The sequence below is a fragment of the Balaenoptera ricei genome, chromosome 3 (genome assembly GCF_028023285.1).
Source record: "Balaenoptera ricei isolate mBalRic1 chromosome 3, mBalRic1.hap2, whole genome shotgun sequence".
NCBI lineage: Eukaryota > Metazoa > Chordata > Mammalia > Artiodactyla > Balaenopteridae > Balaenoptera > Balaenoptera ricei.
This window is the reverse complement of record NC_082641.1, coordinates 163442561-163466117: the sequence shown is the minus strand read 5'-3', so window position 1 is coordinate 163466117 and position 23557 is coordinate 163442561. Positions and strand designations below refer to the sequence as shown.

The 23557-nt window shown below is 47.8% G+C and overlaps 1 long non-coding RNA gene across 1 annotated transcript in view; it reads left to right on the top strand.

Moving 5' to 3' along the window:
* The window catches only part of LOC132362815 (uncharacterized), a 45000-nt gene that overhangs the window by 544 nt on the left and 20899 nt on the right, over window positions 1-23557 (top strand). The window lies entirely within an intron of this gene.

Genomic DNA, 23557 nt, shown 5'->3' with positions numbered 1-23557 from the left:
TGTGAGTCAAACGGGCAATAGAAGATGGAAACCGAGACAGAAATGGACACCTAACGGCGTTCAGATTCAAATAACAAAACACCGCGTTTCCCACAAAAGGTTATAAACATATAGTGAGGTATGACCCAGCAGTTCCACTCCTAGGTATACCCCAAAGAATTGAAAACAGGGACTCAAACAGACACTTGTGCACGAATGTTCGTAGCAGGACTATTCACAGTAGCCCAAAGGTGAAAACAACCCAAGGGTTCACCAACAGATGAATGGATACACAAAATGTGGTATATCCACAGATGGAATATTATTCAACCATAAAAAGGAATGGAGTCCTAATACATGCTACAACATGGATGATCTGCCAATTTTGCTAAGTGAAAGAAACCAGACACTAAAGAGTACATGTGGTATGATTTCACTTACATGAAGCAGGTAAATCCAGCAGAAGGCAGATTAAGGCCAGAGGCTGTGGGGAGGGAGGAATAAGGAGTGACTGCTTAATGGGTATGGGGTTTCCTTTTGGGATGAGGAAAATGTTTCGGAACCAGATAGAGGTGGTGGTTGCACAACAGTGTGAATGCACTAAATGCCATTGAATTCTACACTTTAAAAATGGTTAATCTGGGGACTTCCCTGGTGGTCCATTGGTTAAGACTCACCGCTCCCAATGCAGGGGGCCCAGGTTTGATCCCTGGTCAGGGAACTAGATCCCCCATGCCCGCAACTAAAAATTCTGCAGACTGCAACGAAGATCCCATGTGCTGCAACTAAGACCTGGCGCAGCCAAAAAAAAAGTTTAATTTTATGTTATGTGAATTTTACCTCAATTAAAAAAAAAGACATCATTACCCATTAATCAGACTTGGCCCACAGGCCACCAGTTTGCAGCCCGTGTCTTCTATGCTGCCCTGACCAATGTCCTAACAATAGAAGTGCCAGACTTCAGAGGACTTGTCTAATTAAGAAAACTCATTAATAACTACTTTGGGTGTCAGCCCTTGGGGAGCCCCCAGTCCGGTAGGGTTACAGATGAAGTTTCAGCGCAAGGACGCGCTTCACCTTTATGGGCACCTGAGGGAAGGCCTCACTGGGGAAGTGGCTTTTGAGATGGCACTTGAAGGATGAAAGCCATTTCCATGGAGGAGGGTGCTCATGATGGAGCAAGAGCCTACGGCTGGAGAAAGCAGCACATGGCTGGGTAAAGGCAAGCTTGCTAGTGAGCCTGGAGCCCTGGCATGGGAAAGGTCAGTGGGAGAGATGGAGCACAGGTGGCACATTTGAGCAGACCCAGGAAGACCTCTTGAACTAGACAGTGGGAGCCTCTGAGGTGTTAAGAGAGGGGAGTGTGAGGACCAAGCCGGACTTTGGGGCGTATACACAGGCACTGTGAAGTGGTTGAGGCAGGGAGGCCCGATTAGAGGAGTGTCAGGGAACAGAAACAGGGCCACGGAGGGCAGGGGCAGTAAGGAGAGGAAGAGATGAAAGACGTTCATGAGATGGTCTGAAAGAATTGACTTGTCTTGGCAAGAAATTCCGTGAGGAGGAGAGGGAAGGGATCAATGATAAGTGACTTATCCAAGGTCTTCTGACCCCCCACCCCCAACCCCCAGCCCAATGTTTTTTCCCAGCAGTAAGCTGCCAGAGGGAGGTGGGAGGAGAAGCGTGTTCAATATCTTAGAACATCCCAGCAGGAGGGAAGGAAATCAGAAAGTACTCTGGAGCCCAGAGATATAAAAGACAGGGTGGGGAGGGGAGAGGGGCAAGAGTGTCTCCGCTGAATGGAATACCAAGAAACTGGCTTCAACCAGAGACAGCAGCTGCAGGTGGAAGGCTGGTGGACCCTTGGCTGCTGGGCATCAAGGTGCAGAGCGCAGTGGGCTGGGTAAGGGGTAGAGAGAAGCCTGGCTCCACCCCTCTAGCAGAGCTGTCATTCACAGAAACAACTCAGGTCTGTGGCCCCCTCCAGCCTGGACTGGGCTACCTGTCCCCAGCCTCCTGCACAGGCTCTGGGCTCTGTACTGCTAAGAGGACCCCACCACCACTTCCCAGAAGTTGAGGAGCTGGCCTGGCAGAGTTCCTTCCTGCCTGGCTTCTCGGAGCCCTTTGAGGTTGTCCCAGTCACCTGGATGGCAAGGCTGAGGGGACCAGCTGCCTTCAGTTCTAATCCAGAAAGTGCCTCCTCCTCCCCCTCCACGGCCATGCATCCTCATATCTTCCTATGCATATTCAGAAGCTTAATACCTTAGGACGTTAACCACAGAGCATGACAGTGAACCCTTGGTTGCCCTCAGTCCAACTGCCTCTGATGGAAAAACTAGGGTCTAGAGAAGACACATGACTTGCTCATTCAAAACACATTTCAGAGCTAGTTCCTGCAGAGCTGGGGTGTGGAAGCTAAAACTCTTGCCACCTAGGAGTTCAACTATATTCCTTCCCTCCACGCTGGCTGCCTCTTGTTCTCACCTCTGTCCCCTTGGCCCTTAGCTTCTGATCTGCCTTTCTGAGGCCTTTAAGAAGGTGGGCTGGGCTCCCTGGTGGGGCAGTGGTTAAGAATCCACCTGCTAAGGCAGGGGACATGGGTTTGAGCCCTGGTCCGGGAAGATCCCACATGCTGCGGAGTAACTAAGCCCGTGCGCCACAACTTCTGAGCCCGTGCTCCACAACAAGAGAAGCCACTGCAATGAGAAGCCCATGCACCGCAACGAAAAGTATCCCCCTGCTCTCTGCAACTAGAGAAAGCCCGCGCACAGCAATGAAGACCCAATGCAGCCAAAAATAAAATAAAATAATTTTAAAAATAATAATAATAATTAAGATATCAGTTGCTCATAGACAAATATACTTCATTTCTATAATGTCTAATGGTTTTTGGAAACTGCAAAATAGTTAAAATATTTTCCTTATAAATGTATTAGAATTAATATTAGTAATAGTATATCCATTCTGCAAAGTAATAAACTAAGCTTCTGTTATATTTGTATTATAAAAAAGACAAATCAACCTAATTTTGACTATTGTTTAACAGCAGGGATGGATTCTCAAAAAGAGTTATCTCAGTGTCTCTTATAATATAAAGCTTCCTGAAAATTACCTCATAAAAATTTAGACAAGGATATATTAGCAAATCTGAGGATACTGATTTAATTAGAGAAAATGATAACATAGCCCCAAATTACATGAAGCAAAAATGCATATAATTGAACCAAGAAATAGAAAATTGCACAATAGTTGGAGATTTCAATACCCCACTTTCCATAGTGGATAGAACAACTAGTTAGAAGATCAACAAGGAAATATAAGACTTGAACAACACTATAACCCAAGCAGACCTAACACTCCATCCAACAGCAGCAGAATGCACCTTCTCCTCAAGTGCACATGGAATATTCTACAGGCTAGGCCATGTGCTAGGCCATACAACAAACCTCAGTAAGTTTAAAAGGATTGAAATCATATATATTATGTTCTCTGGCAAAGGAATTAAATTAGATATCAATAACAAAATTAATTTGGGAAATTCACAAATATGTGAAGATTAAACAATACACTTCTATATAATCAACGAGTCAAAGAAGAATCACAAAGGGAATCAGAAAATACATTGAGATGAATGAAAATGACAATCCAACATGCCAAAAGTTTATTGGATGCAGCTAAAGCAGTACTTAGGGGGAAATTTATAGCTCTAAATATTATTTGGCTGTAAAAATGCGTGAAGTACTGATACCTATTACAACATGGATAAACCTTGAAACTACTATGCTAAGTGAAAGAGGCCGGTCTCAAAAGACCACATATTATATGATTCCATTTATATAAAATGTCTAGAATAGGCAAACCTATAGAGACAGAAAGTCAATTAACGGTTTCCTGGGACTGGGGATTTGGGAGAAATGAGGAGTTACTGCTAATAGTTATGAGATTTCTTTTTTGGTGATGAAAATATTCTAAAATTGATTGAGGTGATTTCTCAACTAGAAATCACTGAATTATACACTTTAAATGAATTAATTAAATGGTATGTGAATTATATTTCAGTAAAGCTATTTTTCAAAAACAAGTTAAATTTGAACGTTGAAAATATCCTTTAAATATAGCACAAAAGTGAAATTATATATGTTAATTGGATGTTCTCCTTTATTTTAACCTAACTGGTGTCATTTTCAGTTTTGTAAAATATTCTACTCATTGTGTTTGCTTTTCCACCTTCTTTCTCCTGTACATTCCTTGAATTATCACATTTTTAGACACAACAACCAAGTGCATTTAGTCAAATTCGTGTATCACAGAGTTGATGTGGTTACAATAATAAATAATAAATGCCAGCAAAACTAAATGCCAGCAGCCTCAGTGAAACACAAAACAAAACAAAACAAAAAAAGAAGGTGGGCTGGGCAGGAACTAGGTCTCTGTCCCCCTCTACATGCTTGCCTGGACAGCGTGGGAGAGGCCAGAGTGGGTGGGGGTGGGGGTTGTATGCAGTGAACTTTGCTCACCTTCCTGGGCTCACAGGGCAGGTACCTCTGCCTGGGCCACCTGCCCCCAGACTCGGCAACCCTGCGGAGCTGGCTCAGGAGCCACACTGCCCATATGTCAAGGGGCAAGGCACTTAAGGCCTGGGGCCGCCGGGGAAGGGAAAGAAGCTCCCTGGGTGCGCCCACTTCCTGAATCAGCTGGCCTTGGACAACTTCGTTGCTTTCTCTGCAGCTTGGTTTTCTCATCTCAAAAAGGAGATCATAATTTGGCTGGGAGGATTAAATGAAGTATCATCTGTGAAGCACATGCGCAGCACGGTATCTGGCAGATAGTAGGCGTCTGTAAATGTCAGTTTGTCGTTCTCCTCCTTATGGGGAAGGTTGATCAGAAGGTCAGAATGCTTGCCACAGAGCCTGACTTAAAGTGGCTGGGAAGGCTGTTAACCCCCACCCAGCACGCACTCACGTTGTCTTGGGTCTGTTTCCCTGGGCTGGGTAGGATGTGCATCCATGCTACTTGTGAGTGGCCAAGACTGTAGAACCCTGGAGCCACCCACGGAGGCTTGGAATTTTCCCCTTCTCTCTGGCTGCCACCTCTGGCCTCATCACCTTTCTCCTTGGTTTTTGCAGCAGCCTGCCTGGGCTCCCTACTGCCTGCTCTTGGCCTTTCCCCACTCTGCCCTGGAGGGCACTTTCCAGCCTATGCATTATGTCTCCACTCTCCTCTGTTTGAGAGGTGGCGTCCCATCTTCAGGACTGGTCCCACAGCTCCTTCAGGCCCAGCTCTGGCCCCTGCCTCACGGACCTCTGTGCTGGGGACTGCCTCAGTGTCCTCCTCTGTAAGTGCTTGTTGTTGGGAAAATCCATTAAGGGCATCCACTGTGCCCAAGGCCCCTCCTCCCACCGCCAAGGCAAAACCACTCCCCCATCCTCTGTCACTGGGGCAGTGCTTGATGCAGTGCATCGGCACTTGTGGGTCATCTGGCTGTCACCCCCAGGAGACAGTGAGTTCTGAGCCCCCAGTCCACGTCCCCCAGTGCCTCCCCAAACCTGACGGTTGACCATGCTCAGCTCCGACCCACCATCTGCAAAAAAGCCACTTCATGACTGCTTTCTAACCAGGAGGAGGAGGATGAAGAAAGGCGGCCCTGGCTCTAATCCTGAGTCTGTAACTTCCTGGTGACCTCTCTGAGCCTCAGTTTCTTCACTTGTAAACAGGCAGAACCAGGTCATAAATGAAATGGCTTAACCCATGGGAAAGAACTGGCACTTACAGGGGCTTCACAGCTGTGTGTCCCCCGCCCACCCACTCTTCACTCCTTGCCCTCCTTTGTCCTCTCTTGTCCCCTGGGGCCAGGCCCTAGCCCGAGGGTGAAGGGAGGAGGGAGGAGAGCTGGCCATTCCTGGAGAGGCAGCAACTGAGGATTTCAGACCACGGCAAGAGCAGGCTAACAGGTAACTCCTGGTGCCCGCTGTAGCTTCTGCCAGGTCCAAGATTGTTCTGAACCCAAGAGCTGTGTCACAACCGGGGCATTGTGGCTGTCCGGGTGGAGGGAGTAGGACCCTGCTCACCTGCCTGCACCCCACGCTCTGGGCTGAAAGTGGACTCCTGGGACCTGGACTCCCCTCCTTGAGTCACTCGTGCTGGGGAGGAGCCTGAGTTCACCTCTCTTGCCCTCCCTGCCCACCCTCCCCTGGTGACCTGGGGCGGCCTCAGGCCAACAGGTGGAGGTGGAAGCTGAGAGCTGCCTGGACTTGCTCAGGTGCCTGCCCTGGGGCAGAGAGCTCAGATCTGCAGGAGCCAGCAGGACTGCAGTGTGAAAGCTGCCCGGAAGTCCAGGCTGCCTGGCCAGCCCACTGGCCCCACAGCCAGGCCCAGGCCCAGCTGCCACCCAGGGTGGTAGCAGGGAACCTTGCCCTGGAACTTGTGAGACCTGGGCTCCAGTCCCTTGGTTATAGTGATTTATGGGTGGCAGGCAGTGGGGAAGTATGGGAGGGAGGGGGAAGGATTGAGAGAAGTCTGGGTAAGTCCATGGCAAGATGAAAGGGTTGTGGAGATCGGTGGCCCAATATAAATGTACCTAATACTGAACTGCACACTTGAAGATAGTTAAGATGGTAAATTGTGTGACGTGTATTTTACCACAATTAGAATTTTTTTAAAAGAAAAAAACTACACTGAAGTGAACTTAGATTTTCATATTCCAGTGTTCACTGAAAGGTGCTATTAGTAGAGAATTTTTTTTAACAAAGACTTTACCTAGATTACTTTTAAAGCTTAATTATGGACATTTCCAAACATGCACAAAGGTAAAGAGAAGAGAATAAAAGACCTCCAGGTATCTATCACCCCATCATCTGATTTTATTCATCTCCATATAAACCCTCCCCCACGCCCCCAGCCCCTCCCCCACTCTGGGTTATTTTATTTTATTTATTTTTGGGGACACCGCTCAGCATGTGGGATCTTAGTTCTCTGACCAGGGATTGAACCTGCGCCCCCCACATTGGAAGCACGGAGTCGTAACCATTGGACCGCCAGGGAAGTCCGCTCCAGGTTATTTTAAAGCAAAAACCAGACATGATGATATTTCATCCATCAATATTTCAGTGTAGACAAGCATTTTAAATTGTAATATGCATTTATTTTAGGCCGGGTGATTTCATAGGTATGAAGGGTTCAGACTCCTCAGGGTCTGCCAGATAAGGCCACCTGGTGGTCTCTGCTTTGCCCTCCACCAGCACCAGGGTCACTGCTCTCCTGAGAGAGAACAAGGAAGCTCATTCCTCTCTCTTGCCCTCAAGGGAGGGCCAGGAGGAAAGACCTTGGGGTCACCTGTAGGAGTCCTGCATGTGTGGAAAAGATTGCTGATGTGCTGAAGTGCAGGCTTCAGTGCCAAGACAGGAATGCTTCCCACGGTGGGTGGGAGCCACAGGCCTGACCAGTTAGGTTGTGGTCTTGGGGATCTCAGCTATTTTGCCACCCACGCACCCCCTTACTCACATGTCCACCCAGCAGGCACCTTATCTGCCCTTCCATTTATCCATGCCCTGCCCTGGGCCCTAATACATGAAACACCACAGACCTTGGAAGTCTGCAAATCAGCCCTCTCCCCTGTGTCTTCTGCCCAGGCAGAGGTTTCCCCAGGCCCCTGCTTTGTTCCCCTTCCTCAGCCCACTGAGTAGATATGCCTGACACAGCCTGCCTATCTGGCTTCCATCCCCAACCCACAGAGGCTCGACTCAGACTGAGAGACTGGTGACGGCTGCGGCCTGTATGCAAACATTCATTTGGCCCTACCCAGGAGAGCCAGACAGGCTGGCATACACCCTCACCTGCCTGGCACGCCCCCACCCCACCCTCTGACCAAACCTCTTCGGGCAGCCGTTCCCCCTCCCACTGCTCCACCTCCTCTGACATCCCGGCCACACACAGGTCCTCATCTGGTCCTCAAGGTCCTCGAAGCAGGAGTTGGTCCATGCCCCTGGTAGGTTTGATGGCAGGATGGGCACAGGATTGTGCGTGTGGTGTGGACATCAGGGAGGTCAGGCCCTGGACCAGTCTCTTACTCTGCACACAGCTTTTAGCCTCAGGGGGCTTACCAGGCTGACAGGGACAAAGACCACCCCACCCGTTGTCCCTGGGTTAGTTTACCCACAGGAGCCAGTGGGAAGGTCCGCAAATCTACTGAACAGTTTGTTGCAGGTCCATCCCCTGGGCAGCAGATGCTGAGATGGAGTTAGGAAAGGGAGAGTTTATTGGGGGAACATCTATGAAAGAAAAGGGAAGGGAGCAGGATTGGGCAGAGGGCACCACCAGCCGATACAGACCCCAACAACTGTGCCCGGCGAGGGGCTCCAGATCTAACTGCCTGTTGGAGGATCCTTGATCGAATAGGTATAAGGTCCTTATACTACCGCCTTGCTGGCTTCCAGAGAAGAGTGTGACCTCCATCTGAAAGCTGAGATGGACCCAGAATATGCAGTTAGCTGGGCACTGTCATCCAGCCACACTCCTTGCAGCTGGACAATGAGTCCTTTCTTGCAGGGGCACATCACCTTGTGCTACCCAGTCACACCAGCCAGGCTGTGTGGCTGGGGGCCCTGGGCTGCAGTATAAAACCTTTAGCATGGAAGCAGGTTAATGGTGGGATCATGGTCTCCTAGACTGTCTCCCCCCAGCAGGTGCGGGGTATGGTCGAATGCATACGTGAACAAGTGGATGAACTTACTCTTCAAAAATTGAGTTAGTGCGATTCTGGAATTTAGCATCAGGCGACCTGCACTCACCTTGAGTCTGGGCCTTTATTAACTGTATGACCTTTAACCTGCTCTAGACCTTAATTTCCTTATTTGTAAAATGAGGGTGATGATGCCTGTTGTAAGATTTAAACATGGTAACATCTCCGAAAGCCTGGTTTAGAATAAAACCACGTGTCTGACATGATCTTACTTATGTGGAGCGTAGAACATCACCCCGTGCAAGATAAGGGATAGGCAGAAAATACACCAGAAATGTTAACAGTCAGTGTTTCTTGGTGATTTGTTTTTAGATTTAATTTTGAAATAGTTTTGGTCTTAGAGAAAAGTTACAAAAATAGTGAAGTTTGCTTATACCCTTGACTCAGCCTCCACTCATGTTAATGTCAAACATAACCAAGTACAGTGTTGACAACTGAGAAGTTAACAGCGGTTCGGTACTGTAAATTGTGGACTTCATTTGCATTCAACCAGTTTTTCTACTAATGCCCCCTTTCTGGTTCAGGATCCAGCCCAGCACCCCACAAGGCGTTTAGTTGTCATGTCTTCTTAGTCTCCTCCAGGCTCTGACGTTTCCTTAATCCTTACTCATCTTTTGTGACCTCACTTTTTGAAGAGCACTGGCCAGGTGTGTTGTAGAATATCCTCAGCTTGTGTTTATCTGCGGCTGAGCAGCATGCGGAAGGGTACCACAGAGATATGTGCCTTCTCAGTGCGTATCAGGGGCTATAAGATATCAGTGTATCTCCTTACTGGTGACTGCGAAGACCTTAGAACACTTAAATTCCGGTTACTACCCTTTGATTTCCGAGCTACTGTTCTCTGTATAACTCCGCAGGCTTTTTTTTTTTTTTTTTTTAATATTTATTTATTTTGGCTGCGCCGGGTCTTAGTTGTGGCATGCAGACTTCTTAGTTGCAGCCTGTGGACTCTTAGTTGTGGCATGCATGCGGGATCTAGTTCCCTGATCAGGGATCAAACCCGGGCCCCCTGCACTGGGAGCATGGAGTCTTACCCACTGGACCACCAGGGAAGTCCCTCCACAGACTTTATTATTGTTCTTTCACTCAGCCAGTCTTCAGTTCGATTGACCCACGTATTTACCATGGTTTTTGTCCTTCATTCCTTCCTGCATCCATGATCTGCCATCTCAGATAATTTTCCTTCTCTCTGCAGAACAGCCTTTAGAATTCCTTCAATGTATAATAGTCTCCTGGTGGCATACTCTCTCAGTTTTTTATGACAATGTGTTTATTTAATGTTTCTTCTTAAAGGATAGTGTCTTGGTGTATAGAATTCTAAGTTGGCACTAGTTTTCTTTTTAGTACATTGAAGCTATTGTTCAACCATTTGCTGGCTTCCATTTTTGCTGTTGAGGAGCCAGATGTAGTCGAATATTGTGAATCAGTCAGGTTTTGCTAGAGTATGATGCAGTAACAAACAGCCCCTGAATCTCCTTGGTTTGCAACAACAGAGGTTTGTTTCTAGCTTCATTTCCATGTCCTGCAAGTGTTGGCTGCAGCTCCTACCTGGGACATGCTAGTCTCCTAGCAGAGGGAAAAGAACCATGGCAAAATCATGTGATGGTTTGTAAAGCTTTTGCTGAGAAGTGGTGGCAGATGTCGTTTATCCACACGTTATTGGCCAATGCCTGACTTCAGCAGGGTGGAAAAATACTAGCCTCCCACTGGGGTTGGTAACAAATACAGCTGACCTTCCATATCCAAGGGTTTTGCATCTGTGGATTCAACCAACCATAGATCAAAAATATTTGGAAAAAACTCCAGGAACTTCCACAAGCAAAACTTGAATTTGCTCTGTGCCTGCCTACTATTTACTTAGCATTTACATTGTATTAAGTACTATAAGTAATCTAAAGATGATTTAAAGTATATGGGAGGATGTGTGTAGGTTATATGCAAATTCTACACCATTTTATATAAGGGACTTGAGCTTCTTAGAACCAATCCCCTGTGGATACTGAGGGATGACTGTAATTGGTGACAGTAATGCTATCTACCACACTGTGGCTTCTTTGAAGAGTTCTGTAGCACTTAGGGTACACCCAGGAAAATATAAACTATGTTTGTTTTTTCAAACAAAGGGGATATAATACACAAGATGGATTGTTTACACAGATTTTTGAGGGCTGCAAGAGCAAAAGAGGATGCTGAGTTTACCCAGATATTAGTAATTACAGGAAGCAGCTGCCACCCCTTGGCCTGGCAGGATAAAAGGGAAGAGGCAGGGTTAGCAGGACCTAGGGGCTTGGAGGAGGACCTGCAGCTGGGACTCTGACCATAAGAAGGGCCCTGCTGGCTTGGGCTATTACCTGGGAGGGGGTTTGGTGTGGCTGGTGCTGGGAGCGTTGAAGGGAGCTGGGGCTGCTGAAGCGAAGCTACAGGAAGGAATCCCCTTCTCCCACCTGTTAATCTCCCTTTAGTGCCTCCCATTGGCCTAACGGAACAGAAAGTCAGCTGGCAAGGGGGCCTGGGAAATATGGTTTTCAGACCCTCGCCCCAACATCACAGAGAAGGTTACGGAAGGGTGGGCTGAGACCTGAGAGACAAGAGGTAAATAACCAGCATTATTACCTGTTTTTCTCTGGATGCTTTTACTATTTTTCTATTTGTCTTTGATTTTCTACATTTTCACTATGTTGGGTCAAGACATGGATTTCTTTTTATTTATTCTGGTTGGGATCCATTTGAGTTCTCAAATCTGTAGATTAATATCTTCCATCCGTTCTGGAATATTCTCAACCCATCTTTTTAAAAAAATTTATTTATTTTATTTTTGGCTGCGTTGGGTCTTCATTGCTGTGCACGGGCTTTCTCTAGTTGTGGTGAGTGGGGGCTATTCTTCGTTGCGGTGTGGGGGCTTCTCATTGAGGTGGCTTCTCTTGTGGTGGAGCACGGACTCTAGGCACGTGGGCTTCAGTAGTTGTGGCTCGCAGGCTCTAGAGTGCAGGCTCAGTAGTTGTGGCGCACGGGCTGAGTTGCTCCGCAGTATGTGGGATCCTCCCGGACCAGGGATCAAACCCGTGTCCCCTGCATTGGCAGACCAGGGAAGTCCCCTCAACCCATCTTTTGAATGTTGCCTCTGTTCTGGTCTCTCTTTCTTCTTTCCTTCTGGAACTGCAGTTAGAAATATGTCAGATCTTGTAACTTCTGTAGCCTCTGTATTTTCCACCTTTTCGCCTTCCCATACTTCTTTCTGGTTCGTTTCTTCTGAGTAGCTTTCCTGTTCTCTAATTCATTCTTCAGCCATGTCAAATCTGCTGTTAAACCCATCCGTTCAGTTTATAATTTGGGTTTCGAGTTTTGAGTTTCTATTTATTCTGTTTTTGCATATGATATATAATTTTATGGAGTTCCCAGTTCCTTGCTGAAATTTTCAATTTTAGTGTTTAATTTCTTAAACATAGTAAGTATAATTTGTTTTATAGTCTGGAGTTCCTCCAGCTCTATTTCTGTTGATTATTATTTCCAAAGGTTTTTGCTCAAGGAATCTTGCTTCCTCCTGTGTCTGGTTATTTTTGTATGTTGAATATTGTGTTTGTGAAATTATTTGTAGAGATAATTTGAAATAGGGTGATTTTGTCATTCACCAAGGAGAATTTTCTATTGCTTTTGCCAGGTGCCTGGAGGGATTAGCAAACTGAGATCATGTTAGTTCATACTTAGGGCATGATGTTTTCTGGGGCACCTGGATGAGTCAGAGCTTGACTGCCATTCAGGGCAGGGCTGGTTTGCTTTCAGTTAACCCTTACTTCTGGGGTACAGTCCTTTGGGGCTGAATCCAGTGTCAGGCTGGTTTGTCAGTCCCCCCCCCACCCCCACCCCGGCCTTGGCAGGCCCTTGAATCTGATTTTTGTCTCTAGCCATGCAAGGCCACTAGAGGTGAGCTTGACCTCTCAGCCACTTCTTTCCAATTGGCAAAAGTTTCTGGGGGCAACCACAGCATCAAGTATCAGGGTCACCTCTTTGGAATCCTGTCCTCCCTTGGACCTCGGCACAGCAGTTCCTCAATATCTTGTTAGCTCTTTGATGCTTTTAAGAGTAAGTGAGTGTGTGTGTGTGTGTGTGTGTGTGTGTGTGTGTGTGTGTGTGTGAGAATTCCCTGGCTGTCCAGTGGTTAGGATTCCAGGCTTTCACTGCCCAGAGCCCAGGTTCGATCCCTGGTCAGGGAACTAAGATCCTGCAAGCCGTGATGCGGGGCCCAAAAAAAAAAAAAAGTGTGTGTGTGTGTGAGAATTGTATGAGCATTTGCCCAGCTCCTTTAGCTGTCTTCAGCAGGAGGTTTTGTCCAAAATATCTAGACTGCCTTTACTGGAAGAAAGGTCCTGGTTTGCCTTTTTTTTTTTTTGGCCGCGCTGCAGGGCTTGCAGGATCTTAGTTCCCCGACCAGGGATCGAACCCGGTCCCGGCAGTGAAAGCGCCGAGTCCTAACCACTGGACCGCCTGGTTTGCCTTTTAAACTATTAAACTGTCAGTGTGGAGAGTGGATCAGAAAGTACAAGAGTGGTTTTGGGGAGATAAGTTATGTTAATCCATGTGGAAGATGCTGTAAGCTTGGATGAGGGCATTGGAGGCAGAACTGGAAAGAGGACAGATTTTGAGAGCTACTCTGGATATTGAGATGATGGGCTTGGTTTTTTGTTGTGTTTGGCATGAGTAACTGAATGTAATAGTCCCAGTCTCAGAGACAGGTGTCTGAGAGGAAGAACAATTTGGGAAGGGAAGATCAACAGTTTGGCTTTGGGTATGTATATTTGATGAGGCTTTGGGATGTCCAAGAGAGAATGTTCCATGGGCAGTTGCATATTTGGGTCTGGAGTTCAGGCAGTGATATATAACATTGTGAGTCTTCAGTAGGAAGGGGGCACTTTGACCCTGTGGTTTTCTTGAATGGAAATATTTTAATTAGAATTTTTTCCAACACTGATGATTTTTTCTTGGGTCAATGAAGCATTTTTTGAATAAATTGCATTAAAGCAAATTATTTTATAAATTTATTTATTTTTGGCTATGTTGGGTCTTCATTGTGGTGCGTGGACTTCTCATTGTCGTGGCTTCTCTTGTTGGGAAGCACGGGCTCTAGACGCGCAGGCTTCAGTAGTTGTGGCACGTGGGCTCAGTAGTTGTGGCACGTGGGCTCTAGAGCGCAGGCTCAGTAGTTGTGGCTCACGGGCTTAGCTACTCCGCAGCATGTGGGATCTTCCCAGACCAGGGATCGAACCTGTGTCCCCTGCATTGGCAGGCAGATTCTTAACCACTGTGCCACCAGGGAAGCCCAAAGCAAATTATTTTGATGAAAAAAATTTAAATACAGAACAGTCAAACGACTTCTTATTTTTTGCATTTAAAGTTTATTTTGCAAAAAATTATTTTCATGGTTATCACTGCTTTTCAATTTTTTATTCAATCTAATTTTAAAATGAAATCAATTTCTTCTCCAATCAGTTTGCATTTCCTTTTGCGACTGTTATTTCTATCAAGTCCAACCTCCTGGATCAGGTTTTGCAGATCTAAGCTACGTCAAGAAGATTTGAATTTTTCCAACATTTTAAAGCCAATCATACATTTTGCCGGTGCAGTTTCAGCTGTTGTCAATTTTATTTGGTGGTGTTCGGTGGAAGAGTGATAGTTTGTCTCTGTTTCTTAGGGAATCCAGGAGAAATTTTTGAGGAGTTTTGTGATCAAGACAGAAATGGAGAATGAGAGAATAGAATAGCTGAGGAATACCAGGACATGGGGATAGAGGGAAGGAAGAGAGGGGAAAGGGCAGAGGGGGGCAGAAAGAGAGGGGGAGGGAGAAATGGAGGATTTGGGGAGACAGGAGAGCATACAGGGTACAGCAGGACAGAATACCTTGGGGTTTAAACAAGCAGGGTAAAAAATTGCCCTGCTGTCGCCCTCTGTATAACACTGAAGCCCTGAGGTTCAGATCCTCTGGAGAGAGAACGGGGTTCAAGGTCAAGGCTGGTGGGACTACCAGATGTGAAGGCAAGTCAAGGAGGATGAGGAGCCAGCGAGACCCTCAGAGAGGGAGGAGGAAACCTGGCTCGGACCCCCGCCTACGCTCCGGGTCTGGCTGGGCCCAGGTGTGCACGCGCTGCCCTGGCCGTCAGGCAGTCGGTCGGGAAGGTAGAGTGACCGGGAGCCCCGCTCAGCTGACCTGATGGGAAGACGCGTGGTGGGAGTGCTTTGCTGTGCTGAAGGGAGAGGCCCCTGCAAGGACGGAGTCCTGCTGTTCTTCCTCAACTCCAGGGGCCCCGGATCTCCTCACTGTTCATGAGCCCAGCCTGGGGGTCACCCTGCAGAGACTGGACTGGAGCAAGGAAGCAGGGGTGCAGGTGTCTGGGATTCTGCCGGCTCTTTGATCCAGAATGGTGGCTCGGGTCTGGGTTCATAGGGCCGAGCCACCCTCACCAGGCCCCCCAGCCGGGTGCTGCTGCCCTGCCCTGAGCCACCTGGGACACCGCACAGAAACCGCCCCCACTCCCCACATGGTCAGTTCTTTATCAAGTGCTCTCAGTTCCACAGCCCTGGGACCTGTCTGTAAGGCGGCCAGGTTTAGCAAATGAAAACACAGAACTCCTAGGCAAATTGGAAATTCAGGTAAACAATGAGTTATTTTTTATACCACTTTTTAATACTAAAAAAATAGTCTGTCTGAAATTGAAATTTAACTGGGGGTTTCACTGTTTTGTCTGGCAACCTTACACTCCTCCCGCAGTTCTCCCCTCCTTTCCATTCCCACCCCTGACTCAGGCCCACCTGAACTACTGCAGCCCCCTCGAATCCTCTGCAGCTGCTTCTACTCTGGCCCTCCCTGGGCCATTTTCCACACCAGTCACCAGTTTACTGGGCCAACAAACATCTCTGATCTTGCCACCTAAAACCCTGCCCAGAGGCTGCAAACTCAAGACCCATAAACATGTTTGGTGGTGGTGGTGGTGTTTTCCATCAGAACATTTCACTATAAAGACTGGATTTCTGGCTTCTCTTTTTTAAAAATGTGAAGCTATGGCAGCCCTGAGCCCAGATTCCCACCTTTGCCTCTATCACAGGGAGCCAAGAATGCCTCTCCCTTTCAGAAAGGCCCTAGTCTGCACTTCCCCTGGGTCTCATGGGCCACATTCATTTCCTTAACCTGCCCTTGTTCCATCTGAGCTTTTGACCCCTGATCTGCTAAAGTCAGATTACCAAGCTTGACATTCAACGCCTTTCCAACTCAGAAGACATCTCCTCTCTCCCACCTTCCTTCTCCCTCCATTCCTTTTCTTACCTTCTTCTCCTGGCCCATGGAACGCTGGATGGCTTCTTAGCCTGTCCCATCCTGGCCACACTGTTCCTGCACCTACTGACCCGTCTGCCTAACAGGTGATCCTCCTTCCTGTGGTCATATCCTGGCCCAGGCGACAAGGACAGCCTCCCTGAGACGCCCTCTGTCATCTCCCCAGTGAAAGGTGCTCTCTGCGTCTCTTCTCTGGCCATCCACAAAACCATTTATGTTCATTGCCAGCTTCTTTCTCAACACACATACACACAAATAGATCCCCATGGCTGAGCATCCACTCCGTAGATGCTGGGGAAACAAAAGGAAAATGACCTTTGCGAGCTCCCAGGTAAGTGTGGCAGAGCTCATGGGCAGGGCTGAGAACAGGTTCCCCTACAGAGAAAACATTCAGCTGCCTCTAACTTGGAAGAGGAATTTCCCAGACTGAGGAAACAACCAGGAAACTCAGGAAACTGAGCCTGAAGGGGTGTGGCCCACCTGGAGCCAGTGGGAGCGACTTCCTGGGAAAGGGGGAAGGTGCTGGAAGCAGTGGAGCCAGATGTGAGCAGTCCCAAAAGCCAAGCTCAAGACTTGACTCTAGCATAAGTAATTAAAGACCAGTGGAGCTTTTAAAGCAAAGAAATTAGGTAATGAGTTACTAGAGTTACTAGAATGTAAAACCCATGAGGCGCAGGGATTCTGGTCTGATTTATTTTCAGAAGGCTGGTAACTAAATAAATATTTATGTAATGTGTGAATGAGTGAATGAATGTGTTGCGCGAAGGTCATTCTGGCAGCAGTGAGAGGACTGACAGGAGTGGGAAGAGCCTGGGAAGGGAAGTCAGGAGGTGTGGGGAATACCAGGTCCCAGGTGAGGGTATGCATGGACAGGGGGAATGAGCAGGGGGACGGTGGGGCCACCTCTAAGGTGACTTAACTGCCTTTAGTCTGAGGGTTTGGCCTTCATCTTTGCAGCAACTCTGCATGGTGTCTGGCCCAGAGTAGCTGCTCAAGAACTATTTGTTGAACTTTCAACAAAAGAACGTCCTAGGTCTACTCAAAGACAGAACCACATGCTCTTGTCTCCAGCAGTATGGTGGCTGGTCTGGAATTTCCTCCTCCAGAAACTGGTCGTTCTTACAACATTTCTTCCCAGTTTACTTAGAGCTTTTGCAGACATTGCTTCATTTGATCCTTATCACAGCCCTGAGAAGTGGGAACCATTAGCTCCATTTCACAGATACAGAGACAGAGGCCAAGAGAGGTTGTATGACTTCACCAGGGTAAAACGTGGGAGAGATGGAATTCAGACCCAGGTCTGCCAGTGTCCACATCCAGGCTTCTTTCATCATTTAGCTGGAAAGATGTGAGTAGCAAATGTGAAAAGGCACACGACGGCCTGTGGATTCAGTGCTGAGCAGGTATTAATGGTCACAGCTCATGTTCATTGAACACTTCCTGTATGCCCGGTACTGCTCCAAGCAGGTTGTAACAGGGAAGAACAAAATCTGACTCCATGTTGGATCTGTTTCTTTTACTTTGACCTTTGCTTTCTGTTACTGTTGTTCTGTCTATAGCTATAGGCATACATAATGGCCTGCCTTGGGGAACCCTGCCCCTCTGCCTGAATGTTAAACTAAAGTGCCTTTGTTCAGCTCACAGGGAAATACCCTGACCCTGCCCACCTGTGAATGGCTGCAGAAAAGAAGAACTTAACACATCCCCTCCCCCGAGGCTGGCCAAAACCAGGAGATATTTTGCAAGACTTATGGCCTTTTTACTTTACTTCCTCACCTCCTCCCCCCTCTGCTCTATAAAAGAAATTAGCATCCAGACCCCGATAAGATGGTACTCTAGGACGCTAGTCTGCCATCTTCTTGGAGACCTGGCTTTCTGAATAAAGTCGCTATTCCTTGTCTCAACACTTCATCTTCCAACTTATTGGCCTGTCATGCGGCCAGCAGAGTGAGCTTGGACTCAGTAACAAGGTGACACGAGTCACCTCATTTATTCCTCAAACACCCTCTGAGTTTGGTCTGTCACTCTCCCCATATTACAGATGTGGCAAAGTATAAGGGGTGGGGAAGGGCTGACACTGCCAGGGAAGGCCTTGGGTGGAGGTAAGCCTGTGGGTGGGGGAGGAGGAAGGCATTCCTGGAGGGAGGCCTGGCTTGAGTAAAGGTGTGGAGGATTGGGCAGAAAAGTGGGGGGCTTCCGTCAGAAGAGGGGGAGAGGCTAAGGGGCCATGTTAACCAAGGCCCTGGCCTGTCGGCTCTCTGGAAGGAACCAGACCTGGCTGATTGAAGTCTGGCCACAGTAGGTCCTAGGGCGGGGACTGGGGTGATGGGCGTGCACTGGGCAGTGGTGAGGAGGAGGCAGGAGAGGGAGAGATGGCTGCTGGTCAGCATACTGCAGGCCTAGTCCAGGTGAGAGATGGTGAAGACCTGAAACAGCAGACATCAGGAGGGAGGGAAGAGCCTTTCCCAAGGAAGGATGGATGGGATAGGTCAGCAACCACCTCTGAGTGTCACATTCAGTTTTAGGTGGCACATTCTTATCAATAGATGCCTGTAGACCAGAGATTACATACTGGTGTTCGTAGGTTTTTGTTTTGCCTGCACAGTATTGACTCATATAGTGTTTTGTTTTAATTAATTACCAACTTAAAAAATCAGGACATTTCAAATACAAATCCAGATTTCCTGTTTCTACTGGAAAGTGAGAGAACTGGCAATACTGGGGCCCCACTTCTGCATGGTAACAACTGGCTTGTTTCCAATAACCAAGGTACCAATTGTTGTTTCCAGTAACTGAGGTACATACTCTCTTTGCTGCAGTCGCTGCCACTCTCTATTGTACTCCACGCACCTCACACGCTGATGTCACTGGCTTGGCCCCCCCGTAGACACTGAGTTTGCAACACCTGATTTGGATAAACTGGAGCATGTCTGGAGGAGGGGACAGATAAGTTAGTGACTTGAAACATGTTATACAAGACCAGCCAGAACAATGGGGGTTATTTACCCTCTGGAGGTGTGATCGTAGCCTTCATGTTTAAAGGGCTAAGATGCAGGCGGAGGAGGCAGGTCTGTTCTGTGAAACCCCAGAAAAAACTTAGGACCAGTGAAAATGTGTGTGTGGGAAGCAATTTTCAGCTCAACCTAAGGCCACTTTTCAACATCATAACTGTTTCAAGATGTAACAGGTAATGTCAGGAAGTGGCCAACTCCCTGGCGTGGAGGTGGGGGCAATGTTCAGGCTGAGCCTGGACGACAGTTTTGCCTCAGCCATTCAGAGGGAATCCAAGTGTTGCCTGTGTAGCTGAACTGCATGCCCTTCACGGTTTCTTCAGCCCTTCAGGGCTGGATTCTGTGCCCGTAGACTGGATGCCCGGGTGAGGGAGAGGGAATAGCTAAACTGGCTCCTGTGTGGCTGTCCTGGAAGCCTGAATGTGGCTGCTGCTGCTGGGAGAAGCGGGGAGTTTAGGCTGCAGCTGAGTGGCAGGAGGGGCAGGATAGTATGTTTTCCGTGGTGCAGCATGAAAAGCTTTGGGTCAGACCAGTTGGGTCTGTAAGAGGAGAGGCATGTTGGATGACCTCCAGGGACCCTGCCTGCTTAGGCCACCCGATGCCCTGATAGGAGTCTGGATGGCTAGGCCCTTTGTCCAAGAGGGGCAGGGTAGGAGTCAGAGTAGTGGGTGTTGGGGGCTCCTGAAGGCAGCTGCTGTAAACGTACTTCCTAAATGGGAAAGGGAGCTGTGATATTGTGATTTAAAATGATAAATATATATTTGGTCTTCTTGTTTCTGGCACAGAGCTCCTAAAACCCTTGGAATTTCCTAATCGATAAGAGAGATTTAAAGTGTCTTTTGTTATGTTAATGAGGTGACTTTTGGACGCACCTAAGGATGAGGACTGTTTGCCTGGAGAATCAACCATGTGATTAGAGGGTTGGAACTTTCAATCCCACCCCCTGACCTCTGGAGAGGGGAGAGGGGCTGGAGGTTTGGTCAGTTGCACTGGTCAATGATTTAATCCATCATTCCCTGGTAGTGAAGCCTCCATAAACATCCAAAAGGATGGGGTTTGGAGAGCTCCTGGGTTGGTCAACACCTGGAGATTGGGAAGAGTGGCGTGCTCGGAGAGGGTGTGGAAGCTCCGAGCTCTTTCCCCATACTTTGCCCTGTGCATCTCTTCCATCTGGCTGTTCCTGAGTTATATCCTTTTCTTTCTTTCTTTCTTTTTAATTTTTATTTTATTTTTTATTTTTTAATTTATTTTTGGCTGTGTTGGGTCTTCGTTGCTGCACGCAGGCTTTCTCTCTTTGCAGCGAGCGGGTGGGGGGGGCTACTCTTTGTTGCGGTGCACGGTCTTCTCATTGCGGTGGCTTCTCTTGTTGCAGAGCACGGGCTCTAGGCGCACAGGCTTCAGTAGTTGTGGCTCGTGGGCTCTAGAGCGCAGGCTCAGCAGTTGTGGCGCACAGGCTGAGTGGCTCCGAGGCATGTGGGATCTTCCCGGACCAGGGCTCGAACCTGTGTCCCCTGCATTGGCAGGCAGATTCTTAACCACTGCGCCACCAGGGAAGTCCGTTATATCCTTTTCTAATAAACTGGTGATCTAGTAAATGTTTTTCTGAGTTCTGTGACCCACTCTAGCAAATTAATTGAATCCAAGGAGAGGTTCTTGGGAATCTCTTGATATAGCCAGTTGGTCAGAAGTGAAACCAAACGCCCCCCAAACCAAGTTCCCCTGCTGAGTTTATGATTAACTTCTCTATCCAAAACTTTATTCCCATTCTTGTCTCACCCTTGTTTCCCTCATGATTGAGGAGGATCAAAGAAATGGGGGGATCAAAACCAAGCAGGACCCTGCAGGGCCCTCCTGGATACAAAAGCCCCTCTTTGTCTCCTGTTTCTTATTTATGGAAAAAGGCTTTAGTCTCCTAGACCTTCCCTGAGTTCCAAAGAGGAGACTCAAACAGTTACTAATTAGGAAAGTGAGGGAATGCAGAAACAAAGGAAAAGCTGTCAAACAAGGGAAGTAAAGATAGCTAAAACAATAGTTCAGCCATAAAGCAGAGTCCTAGCTCCTCCTCAAGGGATTCACATAACAATCTGACACATATCTTTGAGCTCTTCTGCAGAAACTAAGACCCACCCCCACCACCCAGGTGGAGGATGGTGACTGCATGCTGACCACAAGCACTACACCCCAGACTGGTTAGAACCAGAAGGTTGATTAAGATTACAGAAACTTCACCCTATTACCTTACCATGAACCAGTCAGAAGAAAGTCCATGAGCTGCCACCCTCACCCCAAATACTGCCTTTAAAAACCCTTCCCTGGGGCATTCCCTAGCTGTCCAGTGGTTGGGACTGTCACTGCCATGGGCCTGGGTGCAATCTCTGGTCAGGGAACTAAGATCCCACAAGCTGTGGCGGGAAAAAAAAAAAAGAAAAGAAAAGAGATTTATTTGAGCCAAACTGAGGACTATAGCCCAGAAGCCAGCCTCCCAGATTAATCTGAGAAACTGCTCCAGAGAAGCATGGTTTTCAGCACAGCTTTATGTCTTGTCAGAACAAAGAACCACAAACAAGTCAGCGATACATTTCTTGAAGGTTTCAAAAAAACCAGACCAGCACGTACACAGCAAGTCAGTATGGCCTTAGCACCTGGGAGGGGAGTCTTATCATTGAAGGAGTACCAGCATTGGCGTCCCAGGAAGGGAGGCATTTAATCTTTATTTTTAACATGAACATTCTTTACTTCTGGTCAATGTGCCCTGTTCTTTAATAATTAAAGCAGATGTACAATATATGTTTGATAGGCCACAAACAGGTTATTCTAGTTAGCATAAAATTCAAGTTAACTCATGTATAAGCCAGAATGACTTCCCCATACCTCAATATGTAAACATTTCTCTTATCAATTGCTTGGCGATGTGGGAGAAAAACCCACACGTTGGAACTGGGGTGCAGAATTGGAGGAGCATATACTTCCCTGAGTTCATCTTTTTGTTGCAGGAAGGGGGACCCCTTCCAGGGCCCTAGAGTGGGCTCTTGTCTAGCACTTGGAAATGAATTGTCTGAGGAGACACATGTGCTGGCAAAGCAAGAGACTTTATTGGAAGGGGGACCAGAGTAGAGAGCAGCAGGGTAAGAGAACCCAGGAGAATTGCTCTGCCACGTTGCTCGCAGTCTCAGGTTTTATGGTAATGGGGTTAGTTTCCGGGTTCTCTCTGGCCAGTCATTCTGACTCAGGGTCCTTTCTGGTGGAACGTGCATCACTCAGCCAAGATGGATTCCAGCGAGAAGGATTCTGGGAGATTGGTAGGACACATGTACTGGCATCTCCTCTCTCCTTTTGACCTTTCCCAAATTCTTCCAGTTGGTGGTAGCTTGTTAGTTCTGTGTTCCTTACCAGGACCTCCTGTTGTAAGATAACTCATGCAGGTGGTTACTATCGGCCTGGCCAGGGCGGGCAGTTTCGGTTAGTGGTTCCCCTGACTCCCTGCTAAGAGACTTCGTACTCAGGATACTTCTTGGGAATTGGGGCGGAGGTCTCTTTCTTCTGTGACTACTTCCTGCTGAGAGTGGACATAATCCTGCCTAGTAGAGTAGAAATCTCTCTCCAGCTGATCTAAATCGAGGTATTCTGTGCCCAAAACTGGCATTCACCCTTGTAATAACAGCAATTTAGCCTGAAACTTGTTGGACCCTGTTGGACATGAACCTTGTAAGCAGTTGAAATAGACAGGGGCCAAACAGGAGGCCTAACAGGATGGTCATTGCTGGGCCCAGAAAAGGAAGGCAAAATTTGGGGTGAGGGCTGCAGGGTATGTGACTTTCTTCTGATTGGTTGGTGGTGAGGTAACAGAGCGGTGCTCCAGGAACCTTGAATTCAGCCTTAAGTTACCATCCTCCACCTGGGTGGGGGCCCCAGCTCTGTGGAAGAGCTCAAAGATATTCTTATGCATACTCCTTGAGGAGGAACCAGGATCCTGCCACAAGGGTGCACCACCATTTGATTGTTCCTCCCCTGCTTCTGCATCCCCTCCCTTCCATGATTAGCAACTGTTTGAATCTGCCCTTTGGAACTCAGGGAAGGTCAAGGAGGCTGAATGAAGCCTATATCCTACAAACAAGAAACAGGGGACACAGAAAGGATTTGTACTCTGGAGCCCCACAGAGTCCCACTCAGTTTCAATTCAGGGAACTAGGTGACAACTGCTCTGGCCACTTTCTGCTAAAATGGGGCATAGTCCTGCCTCAATTTGGAGAATAGAGTCCTGGATCTGAGTCTTGGATCTGAGTCTTGTATGATCAAAATCTCAATCCCTTGGCCTGCCATTTTGGTGTAACAGACCCTATTAAAAGTAGTTGGGGGCTTCCCTGGTGGCGCAGTGGTTAAGAATCTGCCTGCCAATGCAGGGGACACGGGTTCGAGCCCTGGTCTGGGAAGATCCCACATGCCGCGGAGCAACTGGGCCCGTGCGCCACAACTACTGAGCCTGCGCGTCTGGAGCCTGTGCTCTGCAACAAG